Source organism: Urocitellus parryii, chromosome 1 (assembly GCF_045843805.1).
Source record: "Urocitellus parryii isolate mUroPar1 chromosome 1, mUroPar1.hap1, whole genome shotgun sequence".
Classification (NCBI taxonomy): domain Eukaryota; kingdom Metazoa; phylum Chordata; class Mammalia; order Rodentia; family Sciuridae; genus Urocitellus; species Urocitellus parryii.
The window spans coordinates 38,435,831-38,454,988 of NC_135531.1; positions in this window are offsets into that span (position 1 = coordinate 38,435,831).

Below are 19,158 nucleotides of genomic sequence, written 5' to 3' on the forward strand. Positions count from 1 at the left end.
AAAATTACACTACTCTCATGCTCCAAGCCTTCTTGGTAAAATTCATAAGCACATAATCTGTCTTCTTTCTTCAGTCCCATTTTATTCAAAAGCTCCTGTTATATATTTTGTGTTCAAAAAATACAAAGTTGCTTTTAGATCCTGACCCCGAGAACCCTACTTTAGTCCTGCATGTCCTCTTCTTCCATTCACTTGAGGTCAAATGCTTTTTCTCCCATATTAACCTCACTAAATCTTTCTCACTTTGCAAGACACCATTTCAGTATCTTCATCATCAGTGCACCTCTCATGAAGTTGAGTTAACTTTGAGCTGCTCCTCAGAACTGTAACATTCCACTCTGGACACACCTGCGCATGGTATCTAATGTATATGGACTGTCAAGCCCACAAGAAAAACATCATGCATTATTCGCCTAGTGCTCCTAGAGCATAATAAGGGATCTGTTTATTAAACAAATGAGAAATCAATAGACCACAGTGAAGTCTGCTTGCTATCCTGATTTCCTAACTAATATAGTAGAAAATTATCTTGGAATATGAATCTTCATTTTTCTTTTCTTCAGTTCTTTTTAGTCCATGAGTACCAGATATATTGCTTCAAAGAGAAGTAGATTATTACAAGAAAATGAGCCGGGTGTGGTGGTGCAGGACACTAATCCTAGCGGCTGGAAAGAAGCAGGCGGAAGGAAGGATCAAGAGTTCAAAGCCAGCCTCAGCAACAGCAAGGTGCTAAGCAACTCAGTGAGACCCTGTCTCTAAATAAAATACAAAATAGGACTGGGACTGGGGCTCAGTGGTCTAGTGCCCCTGAATTCAATCCCGCAGACACCCCACCCAAAAAAAATATTATTATAAGAAAATGAGGCTTGAAAGGATAAAATAAAATGTCTAAGAAAAGTTAGGCACAGAGCTGTGACCATGCTGACAGATAATTGGGACAGGAAATTACTCCTACTTTTTTTCTATGTTCCAAAGGTAGTAAATTATATTTTGATATATTTTTCTTTCAATAATATCAATGTACACATATTTTTATATAATTTTAAAATTTGGTAGAACAAATACACATATATATTAATACTAATTTATTGTGATTTTTATATAACATATATTACTATAATATATAACATTATATATTATAGTATGGTATATAATATATAACATATAATTACTATTTATCCTGTTGACAAGGATGAATATATCTAAACTTTTTCCACATTTTTATTGGTTCACTGTAGTTGCACATATTGATGATATTTTTGTTACATATTCATACATGCATACAATGTAACCATATACTTTGACCAATATCATTCCAAGTATTCCCCCCATCCTCTGCCTACCATCCCTTGGTCCCTTTCCTCTATTTATCTCTTTGACACTTAAAGGTAATGTGGAAAGAAAAAGTCCAATACCAGAATGAGTATATTTTGGATTGATTATCTGCTATATTAACAGTTTAACTCTGACAACTGGATAGTCCTTCTAAGAGAAACTTACAGGTGGACACTTTGTACTAACATTAAAAGTAAAGACAGATCAGCATTAACATTTTAGCTAAGAGTAAATCTATATTTTGAATTTTAATATTGCCTCCTAAGTTTTTATGGTAGAAAAACTCAGATAAAATCAAAGATACAATAAATGGTAAAATATATCCCTGCATACCCAGTGTAATCTGGCTTCAATAGTTTCCAATTTATAGGCAACTTGTTTCATTCATGCTTCTGTTCACCCCTTCCATCAAAGTTATTTAAATAAGATCCTAGCTATCAGTAAGAAACTTAAAAATGTTTCAGTATGCATCTTTAAAAGAATAAAATTATTTTACACATAACTACAGTATTTGTATCTCACCTAAAATTTTAACAATAACTTCTTAATATACTAAAAATCCAGTCAGCATATTTTTATCCTCAGATATTTCTTTAATTTGTTTAATCACAATTTAATAAGGTCTTTTATTTCTCTCAATGTGTATAATTCCTTTCTCTTTCTCTCTTTCATTTACAATTTAAATCTTCAATTTACTGAGTTGGGTATTGAATGGCATTTACTATAGTTGGGATTTTGCTGATTGTTTATCCATGTGTCCCTATTCGTGTTCCTCTATCCTATCTTTCCTGTATATTTAAAGTTAGATATAAGGGCATGGCCAGAAAGTTGATTTGTGCCCATTTTTTTGACAAGGCTAATTGGTGGGTGTTTATGTACTTCCATCATGAACACATAATATCTGACTTTTCTTCTTTTTTGTGATATTAGTCATCAATGATGGCAATTGCCATGATTCATTATTTTCTTATATATAAAAATGATAATAGTCTAATTTTATAATTCCTTCCTCTGTGAGCTAGATATATTTTAAGAGAGATATACTTTTCCTTCACAACAATTATTACACTAAGGGGTAACCCTCATGGAGGAAAAGAATATACCTAACTATTTTCCCTTTATTTACCAGTCATGGAAATTTACGGTTTTTTCACTAGCATCCTCTAGAAGTGAGCAATGAGTGTTGCTTGTTTGTTTGTTTGTTTTCTTTGTAGTTTTTTGATATGATTATGAGCTTATAGATTTAGACATATTTGATTATCTCAACCCATTTCAGTCACTATTTCTGTTTGTTTATGTCGCTAACATTGTTCCATCAATGCTCAGTGAGCACTTTCTCAGACTGGCTCTGGAATCTTTTTGCCATACCTTCAAACGTCTCTGAGTGTTTGCTCCATGCTTTCTGCTGTGACAAGCTATTTCAAATTACCATGGGACATCTGCTGCTTCATTGCCCAAATCAGATTTCTCTGAAAGTTCTAATTCTTTTAAGGAGAGATTATATTTGCAGACAAACTACTCCTCCTGAAGAGAGATGGCACTTAGCACTTGCTAATTCCATAATAAATTTTATTTACTTTTTGACTAAAACCATGCTGAATTCAAGAATTTTTTAAATGGCAGGTTATTCAACAGAAGTTATTGTCTTGTATGGGGCTTTAATGCACAGCTGAATGTTGAATGAAAGTAAAAATCAGAAAAAAACTTTAAAGTATTCAGCCTTAATTGTGCACATTATTAAAATAAACCAGTATAAATTTTCTGAACATGTAAAACTTTGCATTTTACATACTACATGCACAACAGAAAGTTTAGACATCTTGTTTGAATATAAGGATTTTACATTTTACCCTGCCAATATCTCCCCCTTTGTAATATTCACTTTTACTTAAGTGCACACTGAAATGTCAAAAAAAAAAAGAGAGATAGGATAAACTAGAAAGAATACTACATAAAGTTTTCTAACTTTGTTTTTTTTAATAGTAGAAACTGTTTTTCAAAGTAAACTTAAATAGAGTCTTGCTTTAACCATGTAGGACCAAAGCCACACTGGCTAAAGGAGGAGCCCAAAGGCCCCAGTTTCCCGAGGCAACCCTCATGTGTCTCTGAGCAAGCTCCAGAGAGTGTGCCTTGAATATGATTAATCTGTGGCAATTTTTACAATTTGTGAATTAGGATACTAGGGTTGTGATATATGTAACTGACTGGTCCTAAAGTAAAAGAGCTAAAGATTAGTGTCATCCAAGTTTACATCCTAGGTTATTACTACTAACTCAGTTGTTGGTTCATTTTTACTTATGTGCCTCAAAGGCATCTCCTATAATTTAAAATCAATATCTCTGTTCTTTATTTGAAGTATTTTGAGAGACCATTATCAATTAATACATGTGAGAAGTATTTTAAATAAAATATTACACAACATGTCAATATTTTTTGGCTCTTCTAAAATTCATAGAATATCAAATTGCCTCCTTCTTAGTGAAAAATTAAAGATGCCATATTGCATTATACTAAGGAATCATCAAACATGATGTTACACAACACAATTAAATTGATGTTATTCAATTAGGATGTATGTGACATATTGCCTACAAAACCAGTTTAAATTTTACTTTTTGTATTTAAACTAAAATACTCTCAGCCTCTTGTAAGAATGGGACATTGTCTTTTAAATTGGTTAAGAGAAATTAACAGGTTGGTTAAGTAGTCTTTGGTTAAACAGTACATTCAGGAATCTAATTTTCTCAAAACTTGACTGTCTCTCTATTCACTCTATACTACTTTTATTTTTCATGGGTCACAGATCAAAGGAAGGAAAACTTTTTAAAAAAAGAAAAGACTTGTATTTTTTTTATTTAAAGCTGAATCTCACAATATCACTTTCAAACATGATTAGAAAGTAACTCTAAAATCTTTACTGTTCTCTTTCTGTTGCATGCTGCCACAAATTCTAAACATTAGGCAGTTTTATGAAAATCAAAAGAATGCATGAGGTAGCTAACTTATTTAGGGTGATAAATAGAAAGAGATAATTTATTTTATAATTATGGTAATTTTTTCCAAGAATTATGCCCTAAAATATACAATTTTATTAAAGTTGGTCATGGTAATATTCACTTTTAGTTAAGTACACACTGAAATATCAAAATTATGTAGTACCAAATGCTTGTCCCACATAAAATTACTGGAATGAATTTTTTTTCTATATACATTGGCAAAGTTCTTTCTCACCCGTAAATAGCTTTTCTGAGGATAGAATACAGTAGATTTAATAAGAATTGCTACTTACTAAGTTTTCCTCAGGGTATGGAGAAGAATCCTGTGTCTTGACTCATGTTATGGATTCAGCAGTAGAAAAATCTAATATACATATGGACTAAAATTATTGTGTCTACTGTTTCAAAACACTAACATGAGAGGTACCTCATTGTACAGTCTACTGTATAGTCAATTCATTTCTACAATATCATGGTTATAAATACATTTGTTTTAAGTTCATGATTTACCAGAGTACTATTCCACTGCATGTATCTCTGAGTTATATCCCAGGTGAGAGTTTACTTTACTTCTAATTTATTTCACATATTTATTTTAGCCCATCAATAAATAAAGTAGAAAAAAAGTTATTAAATTCTGCATATGTTTTCTGATGGTTGTATGTGATACAAAATATTCCATAATGACAAAGATTTCCTGACATTGTGTTTTCAGCAAGATAACATAGATGTACTTTTCTATTTCCTCCCACGTACAACTGAAATCCTTGGCACTGCAAACTAAACAGATAAAATATTCTGAAAGGGAGAGAGAAGAATGTGGACTGGCTAACAGTTTTGGAAGTTATGGAATGGTACAGCAGAATTTTCCTCAGTTTCCTTTTTGCCTCCTGACTTCTTTTACCCCAGACTGAGAATTGAAAAAGCTGGGAACTTAAAAATACCAACAAACATAAACAAATAAATTTTAAAAATAAAACAAACTATGATCTCTCTAGCCAAAAGTCCAAGGAAAAGGACAGTCTATCATAAGGGATGTCTACACTTTCAGACAATGGCCAGAAAAAAACCCAAAACCTCATATGCACTATCAAAAACTAAATGAGAAGTCTAGACTTTCACCCAAGCTGGGAATTAGCAAGGCTTCCATTTTAGTCAGCTTTTTCACCACGGTGATCAAAAGACTTGACAAGAATAATTTTAGGGAAACCTGGCTAGCCAGCGCTGGGGGAGGGGCAAGCAGAAAAAATCAAAGTGATAGAGTGCCAGGGATCCCAACAGCCTGCAGCAGGGCCCCGGAGATCCAGGCCAACTGATTCGGGTGGCCTGCCCTGCGGCTACAGAAGGCGTGGCGCCTCAGAGAAGCCATTAATTAGCAAGCAGGGAGGTTAGGGACTGCCATTAGGTGGAATCCCGCCAGCCAAGCCCACACGGACCCTTGGGCCGAGCACGGGATCTCAGAAGGGGAAGGAAGCGGTACAGTCCCATCCCCCACAGCGGACACTCCACCGAGGCAGTCAGCGGACACCATCCGGGAAAGCTGAAGGATACACCACCACTCTCCAACAGCTTGCAACATCAAAACAGCCAGCAGCAGGACCCCGGAGATCCAGGCCAACTGATTCTCGCAGCCTGCCCCGCAGCTACAGAAGGCGTGGCGCCTCAGAGAAGCCATTAATTAGCAAGCAGGGAGGTTAGGGACTGCCATTAGGTGGAATCCCGCCAGCCAAGCCCACCGCCCACGCCCGGAACAGGCCCAGCGACCTGCCAGCATGGTAGTCATGACACCCCAATTGGAATAGGGACAGAGCAGAGCCGCCTTCCACTCCAGGAACAGGCCCAGAGAGCCGCCAGCGTGGTAGACACGTCACCCCAATTGGAGTAGGGGCACAGCCGCCGCCCGCACCTGCAAGGGAGACTTTTCAAGTATACAGAGCAACATAAATAAATAGGGGGTAAATTTCAAAACACAACAGTTGCACCAAGCAGAAAGAAATGCGAGCAGTATGAAAAGACAAGGAAAGAAAGGACCACAAGCAATGCAGGTCAACTCAACTTTAGAAGAGGTAATAGCTGCAACAGATGGAATATCAGATAAAGAGTTCAGGATATATATGCTTCAGATGATCTGGAGTCTCAAGGAAGACATGAGACAGCAAAATCAGACAATGAAAGATCACATTGACAAACAAATCCAGGAAGTAAAAGATCAATTTCACAGGGAGATAGAGGTAATAAAAAACAAACAAATAGAAATTCTAGAAATGCAGGAAACAATAAACCAACTTAAAAACTCAATTGAGAATACTACCAGCAGAGTAGATCACTTAGAAGAGAGAACATCAGACAATGAAGACAAAGTATTTCAACTGGAAAAGAACATAGACAGCTCAGCAAGTCTGCAAAGAAACCATGAGCAGAACATCCAAGAATTATGGGACAATATCAAAAGACCAAACTTAAGAGTCATTGGGATACAGGAAGGCACAGAGCTCCAGTCCAAAGGAATAAACAGTCTATTCAGTGAAATAATACAAGAAAACTTCCCAGAATTGAAGATTGAGACAGAATCCCAAATCCTAGAAGCCTACAGGACACCGAATGTGCAAAATCATAAGAGATCCACACCTAGACACATTATAATGAAGATGTCCAACATACAGAATAAGGAGAGAATTTTAAAAGCTGCAAGAGAAAGAAAGCAGATTACATTTAGGGGTAAACCAATCAGGATAACAGCTGATCTCTCAACACAGACTCTGAAAGCTAGAAGATCCTGGAATAACATATTTCAAACACTGAAAGACAATGGGCTCCAACCAAGAATCGTGTATCCGGCGAAATTAAGCTTCAGGTTAGAAGATGAAATTAAAACCTTCCACAATAAACAAAAGTTAAAAGAATTCGCAGCTAGAAAACCATCTCTTCAAAAAATCCTTGGCAAAACATTACAGGAAGAGGAAATGGAAAATAACATTGAAAACCAACAATGGGAGGTAGGACAGTAAAGGGGGGAAAGTAGTCAAAGAGGATAACAAATCAGGTTTAGTAACATCAATAAACAAATATGGATAGAAGAACAAACCATATCTCAATAATAACCCTAAATGTTAATGGCTTAAACTCACCAATTAAGAGACACAGGCTAGTAGAATGGATCAAAAAACAAGACCCAACAATATGCTGTCTACAGGAGACGCATTTGATAGGAAAAGATATACATAGACTGAAGGTGAAAGGTTGGGAAAAATCATTTCACTCATATGGACCGCGGAAACAAGCAGGAGTGTCCATACTCATATCTAATAAAATAGATTTCAAGCCAAAGCTAATCAAAAGGGATATAGAAGGACACTTCATACTGCTCAAGGGAACCATACACCAACAAGACATAACAATCATAAATATATATGCCCCAAATAATGGTGCAGCTGTGTTCATCAAGCAAACTCTTCTCAAGTTCAAGAGTCTAATAGACCAACATACAATAATCATGGGAGACTTCAACACACCTCTCTCACCACTGGACAGATCTTCCAAACAAAAGTTAAATAAGGAAACTATAGAACTCAATAACACAATTAACAACCTAGACTTAATTGACATATATAGACTATACCACCCAACATCAAGTAGCTACACTTTTTTCTCAGCAGCACATGGAACCTTCTCAAAAATAGACCATATACTATGTCACAGGGCAACTCTTAGACAATACAAAGGGGTAGAGATAATACCATGCATCTTATCTGATCATAATGGAATGAAACTGAAAATCAATGATAAAAGAAGAAAGGAAAAATCAAGCATCACCTGGAGAATGAACAATAGGTTGCTGAGTGATCTATGGGTTTTAGAAGACATCAAGGAGGAAATTAAAAAATTCCTAGAGTTAAATGAAAACACAGACACAACATATCGGAATCTATGGGACACATTGAAAGCAGTTCTAAGAGGAAAATTCATTGCTTGGAGTTCATTCCTCAAAAAAAGAAAAAACCAAGAAATAAATGATCTCATACTTCATCTCAAAATCCTAGAAAAAGAAGAGCAAAACAACAGCAAAAGAAGTAGAAGGCAAGAAATAATTAAAATCAGAACTGAAATTAATGAAATTGAAACAAAAGAAACAATTGAAAAAATTGACAAAACTAAAAGCTGGTTCTTTGAAAAAATAAATAAAATTGACAGACCCTTAGCCATGCTAACGAAGAGAAGAAGAGAGAGAACCCAAATTACTAGCATACGGGATGAAAAAGGCAATATCACAACAGACACTTCAGAAATACAGAAGATAATCAGAAATTACTTTGAATCCTTATACTCCAATAAAATAGAAGATAGTGAAGGCATAGATAAATTCCTTGAGTCCTATGATCTGCCCAGATTGAGCCAGGAGGATATAGACAACCTAAACAGACCAATAACAATAGAGGAAATAGAAGAAACCATCAAAAGACTACCAACTAAGAAAAGCCCAGGACCGGATGGGTATACAGCAGAGTTTTACAAAACCTTTAAAGAGGAACTAACACCAATACTTTTCAAGCTATTTCAGGAAATAGAAAAAGAGGGAGAACTTCCAAATTCATTCTACGAGGCCAACATCACCCTGATTCCGAAACCAGACAAAGACACATCAAAGAAGGAAAACTACAGACCAATATCTCTAATGAACCTTGACACAAAAATCCTCAATAAAATTCTGGCGAATCGGATTCAAATACATATCAAAAAAATTATACATCATGATCAAGTAGGATTCATCCCTGGGATGCAATGCTGGTTTAATATACGGAAATCAATAAATGTTATTCACCACATCAATAGACTTAAAAATAAGAACCATATGATCATCTCAATAGATGCAGAAAAAGCATTCGACAAAGTACAGCATCCCTTTATGTTCAAAACGCTAGAAAAATTAGGGATAACAGGATCATACCTCAACATTGTAAAAGCAATCTAATAAGCCACAAGCCAGCATCATTCTGAATGGAGAAAAATTGAAGGCATTCCCTCTAAGATCTGGTACAAGACAGGGATGCCCTCTCTCACCACTTCTGTTCAACATAGTCCTTGAAACACTGGCCAGAGCAATTAGACAGTCAAAAGAAATTAAAGGCATAAAAATAGGAAAAGAAGAACTTAAATTATCACTATTTGCAGATGATATGATTCTATACCTAGCAGACCCAAAAGGGTCTACAAAGAAGCTATTAGAGCTAATAAATGAATTCAGCAAAGTGGCAGGATATAGGATCAACACGCATAAATCAAAGGCATTCCTGTATATCATCGACAAAGCCTCTGAAACGGAAATGAGGACAACTACTCCATTCACAATATCCCCCCAAAAAATAAAATACTTGGGAATCAACCTAACAAAAGAGGTGAAAGATTTATACAATGAAAATTACAGAACCCTAAAGAAAGACATAGAAGAAGACCTTAGAAGATGGAAAAACATACCCTGCTCATGGATAGGCAGAACTAACATCATCAAAATGGCGATATTACCAAAAGTTCTCTATAAGTTCAATGCAATGCCAATCAAAATCCCAACAGCATATCTTGTAGAAATAGATAAAAGAATCATGAAATTCATATGGAATAATAAAAGACCCAGAATAGCAAAAACAATACTAAGCAGGAAGTGTGAATCAGGCGGTATAGGGATACCAGACTTCAAACTATACTACAGAGCAATAGTAACAAAAACAGCATGGTACTGGTACCAAAACAGGCGGGTGGACCAATGGTACAGAATAGAGGACACAGTAACCAATCCACAAAACTACAACTATCTTATATTTGATAAAGGGGCTAAAAGCATGCAATGGAGGAAGGATAGCATCTTCAACAAATGGTGCTGGGAAAACTGGAAATCCATTTGCACCAAAATGAATCTGAATCCCTATCTCTCGCCGTGCACAAAAGTTAACTCAAAATGGATCAAGGAGCTTGATATTAAATCAGAGACACGGCATCTGATAGAAGAAAAAGTTGGTTATGATCTACACACTGTGGGATCGGGCTCCAAATTCCTCAATAGGACACCCATAGCGCTAGAGTTAACAAATAGAATCAACAAATGGGACTTACTCAAACTAAAAAGTTTTTTTCTCAGCAAAAGAAACAATAAGAGAGATAAACAGGGAGCCTACATCCTGGGAACAAATCTTTACTCCACACACTTCAGATAGAGCCCTAATAACCAGAATATACAAAGAACTCAAAAAATTAGACAATAAGATAACAAATAACCCAATCAATAAATGGGCCAAGGACCTGAACAGACACTTCTCAGAGGAGGACATACAATCAATCAACAAGTACATGAAAAAATGCTCACCATCGCTAGCAGTCAGAGAAATGCAAATCAAAACTACCCTAAGATACCATCTCACTCCAGTAAGACTGGCAGCCATTAGGAAGTCAAAAAACAATAAGTGCTGGAGAGGATAAGTGCTGGAGAGGATGCGGGGAAAAGGGCACTCTTGTTCATTGCTGGTGGGACTGCAAATTGGTGCAGCCAATTTGGAAAGCAGTATGGAGATTTCTCGGAAAGCTGGGAATGGAACCACCATTTGACCCAGCTATTCCCCTTCTCGGTCTATTCCCTAAAGCCCTAACAAGAGCATGCTACAGGGACACTGCTACATCGATGTTCATAGCAGCTCAATTCACGATAGCAAGACTGTGGAACCAGCCTAGATGCCCTTCAATAGATGAATGGATAAAAAAAAATGTGGCATTTATACACTATGGAGTATTACTCTGCATTAAAAAATGACAAAATCATAGAATTTGGAGGGAAATGGATGGCATTAGAGCAGATTATGCTAAGTGAAGCTAGTCAATCTTTAAAAAACAAATACCAAATGACTCCTTTGATATAAGGGGTGTAAACAAGGACAGGGTAGGGACGAAGAGCTTGAGAAGAATATTTACATTAAACAGGGATGAGAGGTGGGAGGGAAAGGGAGTGAGAAGGGAAATTGCATGGAAATGGAAGGCGATCCTCAGGGTTATACAAAATGTCATATAAGAGGAAAGGAGGGGCAAGACAAGATAATACAAATGGAAGAAATGATTTACAGTAGAAGGGGTAGAGAGAGAAAAGGGGAGGGGAGGGGAGGGGAGGGGGGATAGTAGACAATAGGACAGACAGCACAATACATCAGACACTAGAAAGGCAATTTGTCAATCAATGGAAGGGTAACTGATGTGATACAGCAATTTGTATACGGGGTAAAAGCGGGAGTTCATAATCCACTTGAATCAAACCGTGTAATATGATGTATTAAGAACTATGTAATGTTATGAACGACCAATAAAAAAAATAAAAATAAAAAAAAAATAAAATAAAAATACCAGGAAAACTGTGTATATGAAAAAAAAAAAGAATAATTTTTGGAGAGGAAAAGTTTATTTGGTGCTCACAGTTTCAGAGGCCTCAGTCCTTCGACTGCTGACTCCATTATCTTTAGGCCTAAGATGAGGCAGAACGTCATGGAGGAAGCATGTGAAAGAGAAAAAAAAAAAAAAAAAGACTGTCTTTTTCACCAAATGGTGCTAAATCATTAGGATATTAATAGGCAAAAATAAAAAAAGAAAGAAAAATATAAATGTCACAACTTTATGTAAACCATGACTTGGAATGCATCGTGGACTTAAACAGGAAACTATAAAACTCATAGAAAACTATAGGAGAAATGTTTTGGGATCTACAGCTGAGTGTACACTTACACCACAAGAGCAATCCTTAAATATTGATAAATTAGACTTCATCAAGAGTAAAATTGAGTGTGTGTGTGTGTGTGTGTGTGTACGTGAAGTAGTCTGTTAAAAAAGACGAAAATTCAAGATAAGCTAGGTCATGTCATGGTAGAAAGTATTTGTAAATTTGTGAATCACATATCTGAAAAAGGGTTAATATCCTGAAAGTATAAAGAGCTCTCAAAACTCAATAGTAATAAGACATAGTCTTATCAGAAATTGAACAAGAGAAATGAGTAGACATCTCACTTAAGATCCACAGATGAAATCTAATCAGATTAACCATTAAGAAAGTTAGTAAAACACAAATTAAAATCACAATGAGATATTACCATATAAATATCAGAATGGCTTAAAAGTAATGCCAAATGTAGGCAATGTATAGATAAATTGGATTATTCATACACTGCTAGTGGGAATGTGAAATAGGACAACACCTTGGGAAAACAGTTTGGCAATTTCTTAAGATCCCCAACATACACCTAGCATGCAATCTGCCAATTGCTTTCCTGGGTACTGACCTCAGAAAACTGAAGACTTGAATTCACATAAAACCAGTACATGTTTTCTTCATTTCTAATAGTCAAACACTAGAAGCAGCAAGAATGTCTAAAATAGTTGAACCGTTTTACAAACTGTGACACATGCTATCCATGAAGTCCTTCTGAGCAATGAAAAGAACACTGTGGATATGTATGACAACCTGGATGAATCCTCAGAAAATGATGCCAAGTGAAAAATCCAAACCCGAAAGTTTAGATTCTCTGTGATTCCATTTATAACATTCAGGAAATGACAAAATTATAGAAATGGAAAATATATTACTGACTTCCAGTGGTTAAGGGAGGAATGAAGTGGGAGGGAAGTGTGTGTGACCGGGGAAGGGAGAGATGAGGGTCCTCCAGAATGATGCCAGTGTTCTACAACTTGACCGTGTCTCGGTTGTGATACTGACCTACAGTTTTACAAGATAATACCACTGGTGGAAACTCAGAGTCATATAGGATCCCTTTGTATTATTTCATACTTGTGAATCTACAATTATCTTAAAATTAAAAATTTAAATTAAAAAATGGAAACATAAAAATCTCACTTGGAGCTATTGTCTAGTTAGGACACAGAATAGAAATAAGATTTAAAAATTAAAAGAGGAAAAAGTGCTTGAAACATATGCTAAATTGCATCATACAGAAAATTGGCACAGAAAGAACTAGAGAAAGGAAAGAAGTGTGTCAGCTGAATTTATTTGAGTGGCTTTTTTTTTTTTTCTTTCAAGACAGAAAAGCCAGGAGCTTGAAGCATGAGTGGGCTGTGCATAGTTGAAAATGGCCTTTTTGGAAAGGGAAATTAAATAGGCCACTAAGTATCAGAGGTAATATTTTCAATTTTCACTACACAAGCAAACACACTTGGTTTATCTGTCTGAACTTTATCAACAGAGTAGAGAAGGAAATGGATCCAATTTTAAATATTCAACTCCTTTCTATGGGTGGGTGAGATACTTTTTTTCTTACATAAAATTTCATAGCTGTTAGAGATTCCAAATGTCCTAATAGAATACTTTGGGATGTGAAAGCATTCTTCAGATTAAAAACAACCAGAAAGTAATGCCATGCTTGAAATTACCATGACACTTACTTACAGGAATGTCTTCCATCTGGTATACCCCAAAGCCAGTTTAAGGTTAAGATTTATGTGTAAGTCATTTATTGGGGAGTTTTCCCATGAGGGGAGGAATAAGAGAGTGGTAGAAGCAAGATAAGAAAGGGAAAGTAACCAGGAAAATTTATAATTTTAAACAAAACCCCATGGAGCGAAGGTTTAGCCTGATTCTGACAATCTTAGACTTTATCCAAATTAAAGGCAAAGAAACTGAACTTTTATGTTCCCACACCAAGTCACTCACTGGCTAAGGATTTTAGGATGAGGCTGGGGTGGGGGATGTAAACTCTGAAGTACTCTGGCTCTTTAATTGCAAAGACAAAGCAGTTTAATAGCCCCAGGGTTTTCCTCACAAGAGAACAGTTTGTGCTGTCCACCAGCAAAAGCACACAAAAACCTAGGAAGGCATGCAGAAAAGTGGCAGAAGCCATCAGAGGGAGCCTGGGCAGATATCAGTGTTCCTGACAGTGCTTACGACCACAGAGCAGATATGCCACACATACACCTACAATGTGCCCAAAGCTGGGCAGGACAATTAATACCCTTAATATCATTTGATATTTGTAACAGTTCTATAGGGTTACATTATCATTCTCATTTTGCTGAAGAGAGCAACCCAGTCTCAGAGAGATAAGTAGCTTTCCAATGTCATACAGTCAGGAATCACACACAGGTTTTTCTGATCCTAAACTCCATATTCTTTGTATTATACTGTCACCAGCTCCCCAAGAGAAAAGTAAAAAAAAAAAAAAAGTGGAAAAGAGATTGAGGGAGAGCAAAAATGAACCCAGCTTCCTTTAAAATTTTGCCTGTGTCCTACTTTCCCTGTCACAATACTAATCGTTTTTTCAGCCTGATCATCTATTAATTAATTCAATTAATTGCTGAGTACCTGATATGTCCTAGCTGTATCCTGAATCCAACCACTTTTGGATCCTGGGAATTGAGTAATAAACAAAATGAGCAAAGTTTTGTTTCACTAAGTTTATGTTTTTGAGTGGATGGAGGAGGATACAGAAAAATAAGTAAAACATATAGTATGTTACATATTGATAAATGGGTAGTCAAAGGAATCCTCACTGATATGAAACTGTTCAAGCAAAATTGAGGAAGATTTTCAAAGAGAGGATTATAGATTATATTAAGAGCAAAGTTCCTGAAGCAAGAACATGTTTGGTGTGTGCCGCAGGGCACACTAACCAGGGGGTGACAAGGAACTTGGGTAGATTGATACAGCAGGAGTAGGAGCCGAGCCGTTTATTGTAGGACAGGAGGGGTATATATACATTCCACACAGCTTATCTTAATTAACATAAACTAGATACAGCAGTCAGCCAATAAGGAATCTCCACACTTAATGGCTTGCTGTTGCCACCTCACAAACCACTCCCCCTGGCAAAATGCCAGGTGCCATCCTGACTTGTTTACAGACCCTAACAGGTGTGATCAAAACATTGCTACCATATATGTATAATATGTAAAAATATATATATACTCTACTGTCATGTACATTTAAAAAGAACAAATAAAAAATAAATAAATCAGTGTCAAAAATTGATTTAAAAAGTAAAAAAAAAAAAATGCTAATCAAAATGAACCAGTGAGAATAATAGGAAGAATAGTAGCAGTTGAGTTGTATAAAAAAAAAAAAAAGCAAAAAGCAATCGTGATGTGCTTATAGTGGTGGAGGTACAGAAGTTAAACAGGTAGCATCACATAAACTGTAGTAAAGTCTTTGGTTTTTATAAAGCAGAAGGCTGCCTTGATCTAACTTGTTCTTTTTAAAGATTATTTCTTGAAGACTGGGCATGCAGCTCAGAGCTAAAGCCTTGCTAAGCATATGAGAGTCTCTGGGCTCAATCCCTATCACCACATGAAAGAAGAAACAGTAGGAGGAAGAAAGTTTCTTGATGCTTTACTGAGATTTTGATTGATAGATCAAAAATTTGATTGATAGATGCATGAAGCCAATTAGGATGCTAGAGCAAAAATCCAGTCCTAATGTTGACAGTAGTTTCTACCAGAGTATTGGTAGATGTAAAGAGAAATCATAAGATTCCAAATACTTGTTTTGAATATAGAGCTAACAGGATTTGTGCATGTGGACTGTCAGAGAAAAAGAAGAGGCAAAGATGATCCTGAGGTCTTTGAGCTCTGCAACTGAAAGAATGAGGTCATTAGACCAGAGTGTAGCTGGGGGTGGGTGTGATTGTGTGGTGGAGCTACTGTGGGGTATGGGGAGGCAAGAGGAAGGAAATTTTTATACTACTTATTTGTGATTTTGTGACTTGGCTTTATATTTTTTCAGAAAATAATGCTTGATGAGTGCAAAAATATAAGTGAAACTACTTTTTTTGCATCCCATCTGTATGTCTTTATTCTTTCCTCCCCACTTATCCTCCAATCCCTCCCCCCTTTTTCTGCTCATCTCTCCTTCCCTTTCTCCTCTCTCCCTCTCTACCTCCTCCTTTCCTCTATGTTTTCCCTCCTTCTCTCCCACCATAGACATTTTCTCCATTTTTTTTTTTTGGTTCTGATTGTGTGATACATAGGCTAAGGAGAAAGAGGACCAGTAGTGACATCCGGTTCTAATGTCACTTATGGAGAAAATATCCTGAAAGACACTTCTGAGAATCAGAAGCAAGGTGAAAAGAGCTACTACTGGGAAACTGTCATTTACCCTTTTGTTTTTGTAACTCAGTCAATTTCCAAGGTCTTGTTAAAGAGACAGTAAGAATCATAAAGAACTTTATGTATGTGTTTTCGTACATACCACCTGATTTGGTGAGAATACCAACTTGCCCAAATTATGTATAAAGCCAATTAGGTAGGAGTTATTTTTAGAAACACAATGGTCACAACTTCAGTTTTTTTGACTCTCTTTTTCTTGTTTTAACACTACTTATTAACAATGAACAATAATGCATTCTATTGTTAGTACAGAAAAGATAACTAGAGGCTATTTTTTAATATGCATTTTCATATTTTTGACTTTTTGAATCCTTTTTAGAAACTGTTAATTTGCTATGCTATGGCACTACACTAACACTGCTCCCTAAATTAAAAAAAAAAGTAAAAAATAAAAATAGCTGAAAATAATGGGTCTCATGGAAACAAGAGAGGAACATTTAAAAATCTTTATTTTTTAATATGAGATGTAGAATATAAACTTTATTTGGGCTGATTTGGCGACCCAAGGTCAGAAGCTATGTTGGCTTCTTTCCAAGCTGTCCACCCCTAGCCTTTGAGCCCTTTGGGTATCCAGTAGGTCAGCGCTTATGACTCCTAATGAGTAATGCCATGGTGCTCAAGCTGTTTCAGATAGGATGGGAATAGCAAAAACCACTCCTCTCTAATTACATGTATCAGCCCTCTAGCACTGGAATGCCTTCTAACATTTTAGGGTGTGGAGGGGGAAGCAAGCTGAATAATCAGATGGAAAATACAAATCTGCAGGAGCTGCCAAAGTTGTCCCAGATTCTAGCTGCCAGACAGTCTCTGCCCTATTCCAATGTTAGTATTGACAGTCTGCTTCCCTTCTGTGGATGTCAAAGCGAAGGTCAAGGCCAAGGGAAGTGAAAAAGCTTTCAGCCTAGCATAAGAAAACAGGTAAGCACATCACAAAGATGATAAGGAACACTTTATAATTGGCAGAAATGTTAGGCTGAAGCTATAGGTCATGACAATGGGGGAAATCTATGAGATCATTCTCTCCTTAATGCTCTCACAGGAAAGCGGAAGAACCAGTACTAGATAAAAGGTCATCATTTTATGCACCAACTTCCTCTCACCTATATGTTATAAATACCTTTCCTTTTTTTAGAATTTACAACCTCTTTAAGATCAACTTTTTATGGGATGTGCTTTACAAACAATGAATCTACATACCAATGAGAACTAGGCAACATATAACTTGAAATTGCAAATTATAAAATTAAACTATAATAAATTAATTGAGGGAAAATTAAAAATTGACTTTATCAGATTTAACCTTTCATGAAAGCTATATTGCTGAAAATATAGCAATAAAATTGCTAAGTGGGTTTTAGTTCTGAAATACAACCAAATGGGGGACTATGTGGTCATAATCTATAATAAGAAACTTAGGTTGTAAGTGGACAAAATTGTGACTTCAGATATCCTAGACTGTACATAATTGTAATGTAGTATTATGATGTATACTATCCTGTTACATAGGGTTATAATAATGCTAACTAATGATCATTTAACTCTTCTTATGTGCTAGGCCCTATGCTAAATGCCTTTATGTAAATTATTCACTTCATTCACAAAACAAACTTCTAAACTAAATAAATATATTCAACTGCTTAAAGAAGTCACTTATCTACTAAGTGGTAAACATGGGCCTGAAAACTAAATTGTCTGGGAAGTCATTGCAGTTTTCTTTAATTATTCACTATTTTCTTGAAAAGCTTAAGGGTTAAAAGGTATATGGGGTAAAGTGGTGGTTCCAGACAATGCCAATAATCTGTAGAAAGCTAATTGGGAGAGTTTACTTTGATTTGCTTTATAATTTATGTTTAAAACTTCTTTTCACAAATGCCTCACAGTTGCTTAAGAAAGACATAATACATATTCTGATATATGGTATGGATGGGGATTTTCCCTGTTGATGCAAAAATAAAAACATTTTATATGTATAATATATACATATACACGTATAACATATACATATGTGTGTATTAGTGTATATATGCATGTGTATGTATGTGTGTGTGTGATAACAAATGAATGCTAGCTTGTATCTTCTTACAAGGTGAAGAACAGGTTTATTTGTAAGTGAAAATAATAAAAGCATACTTCTGCAGAATCAGAATATCAGAGGGTACCTAATTAATAAGTATAGATGGGTCAATTTTGAAAATATTTTAGGTATAGTACAAGGATTGAGCAGATGTGTTAATGATGTTAGAAGCCAGGGTTCTCCCTATGGAAGAAAAGACAGATATAAAACGGGGAAAGGCAGAAAAAAGCCATGGAGATGTATTAGAATTGTGGGTTTCTGTGTGAACTCCTGATTTCTGACATATGTGTTAACTGTGCATATGTATGTATCTGTGAGTACTATATCCATGAAAACTATTCTTTAGAATCAAAGAAAAAATAGAACCCTTCCATGATAAGCATAAACTAAAAGGATTTATGACCATGAAACAGTATTACAGAAGATACTTAAGGGAAAACTACCCAAAGGAGAGGAAGATAAAAATTATCAAGACTGTGGGAAAGAATAAATCTCATTAGAAGAACAGGTTATAAAATGATAATCAGCAATAATTAAGATAGTATAAATAAAGCAAAATGACAGGGAATATATATATGCTTCTCTATAATAACACTGACTGTAAATGGTTTTAATTAT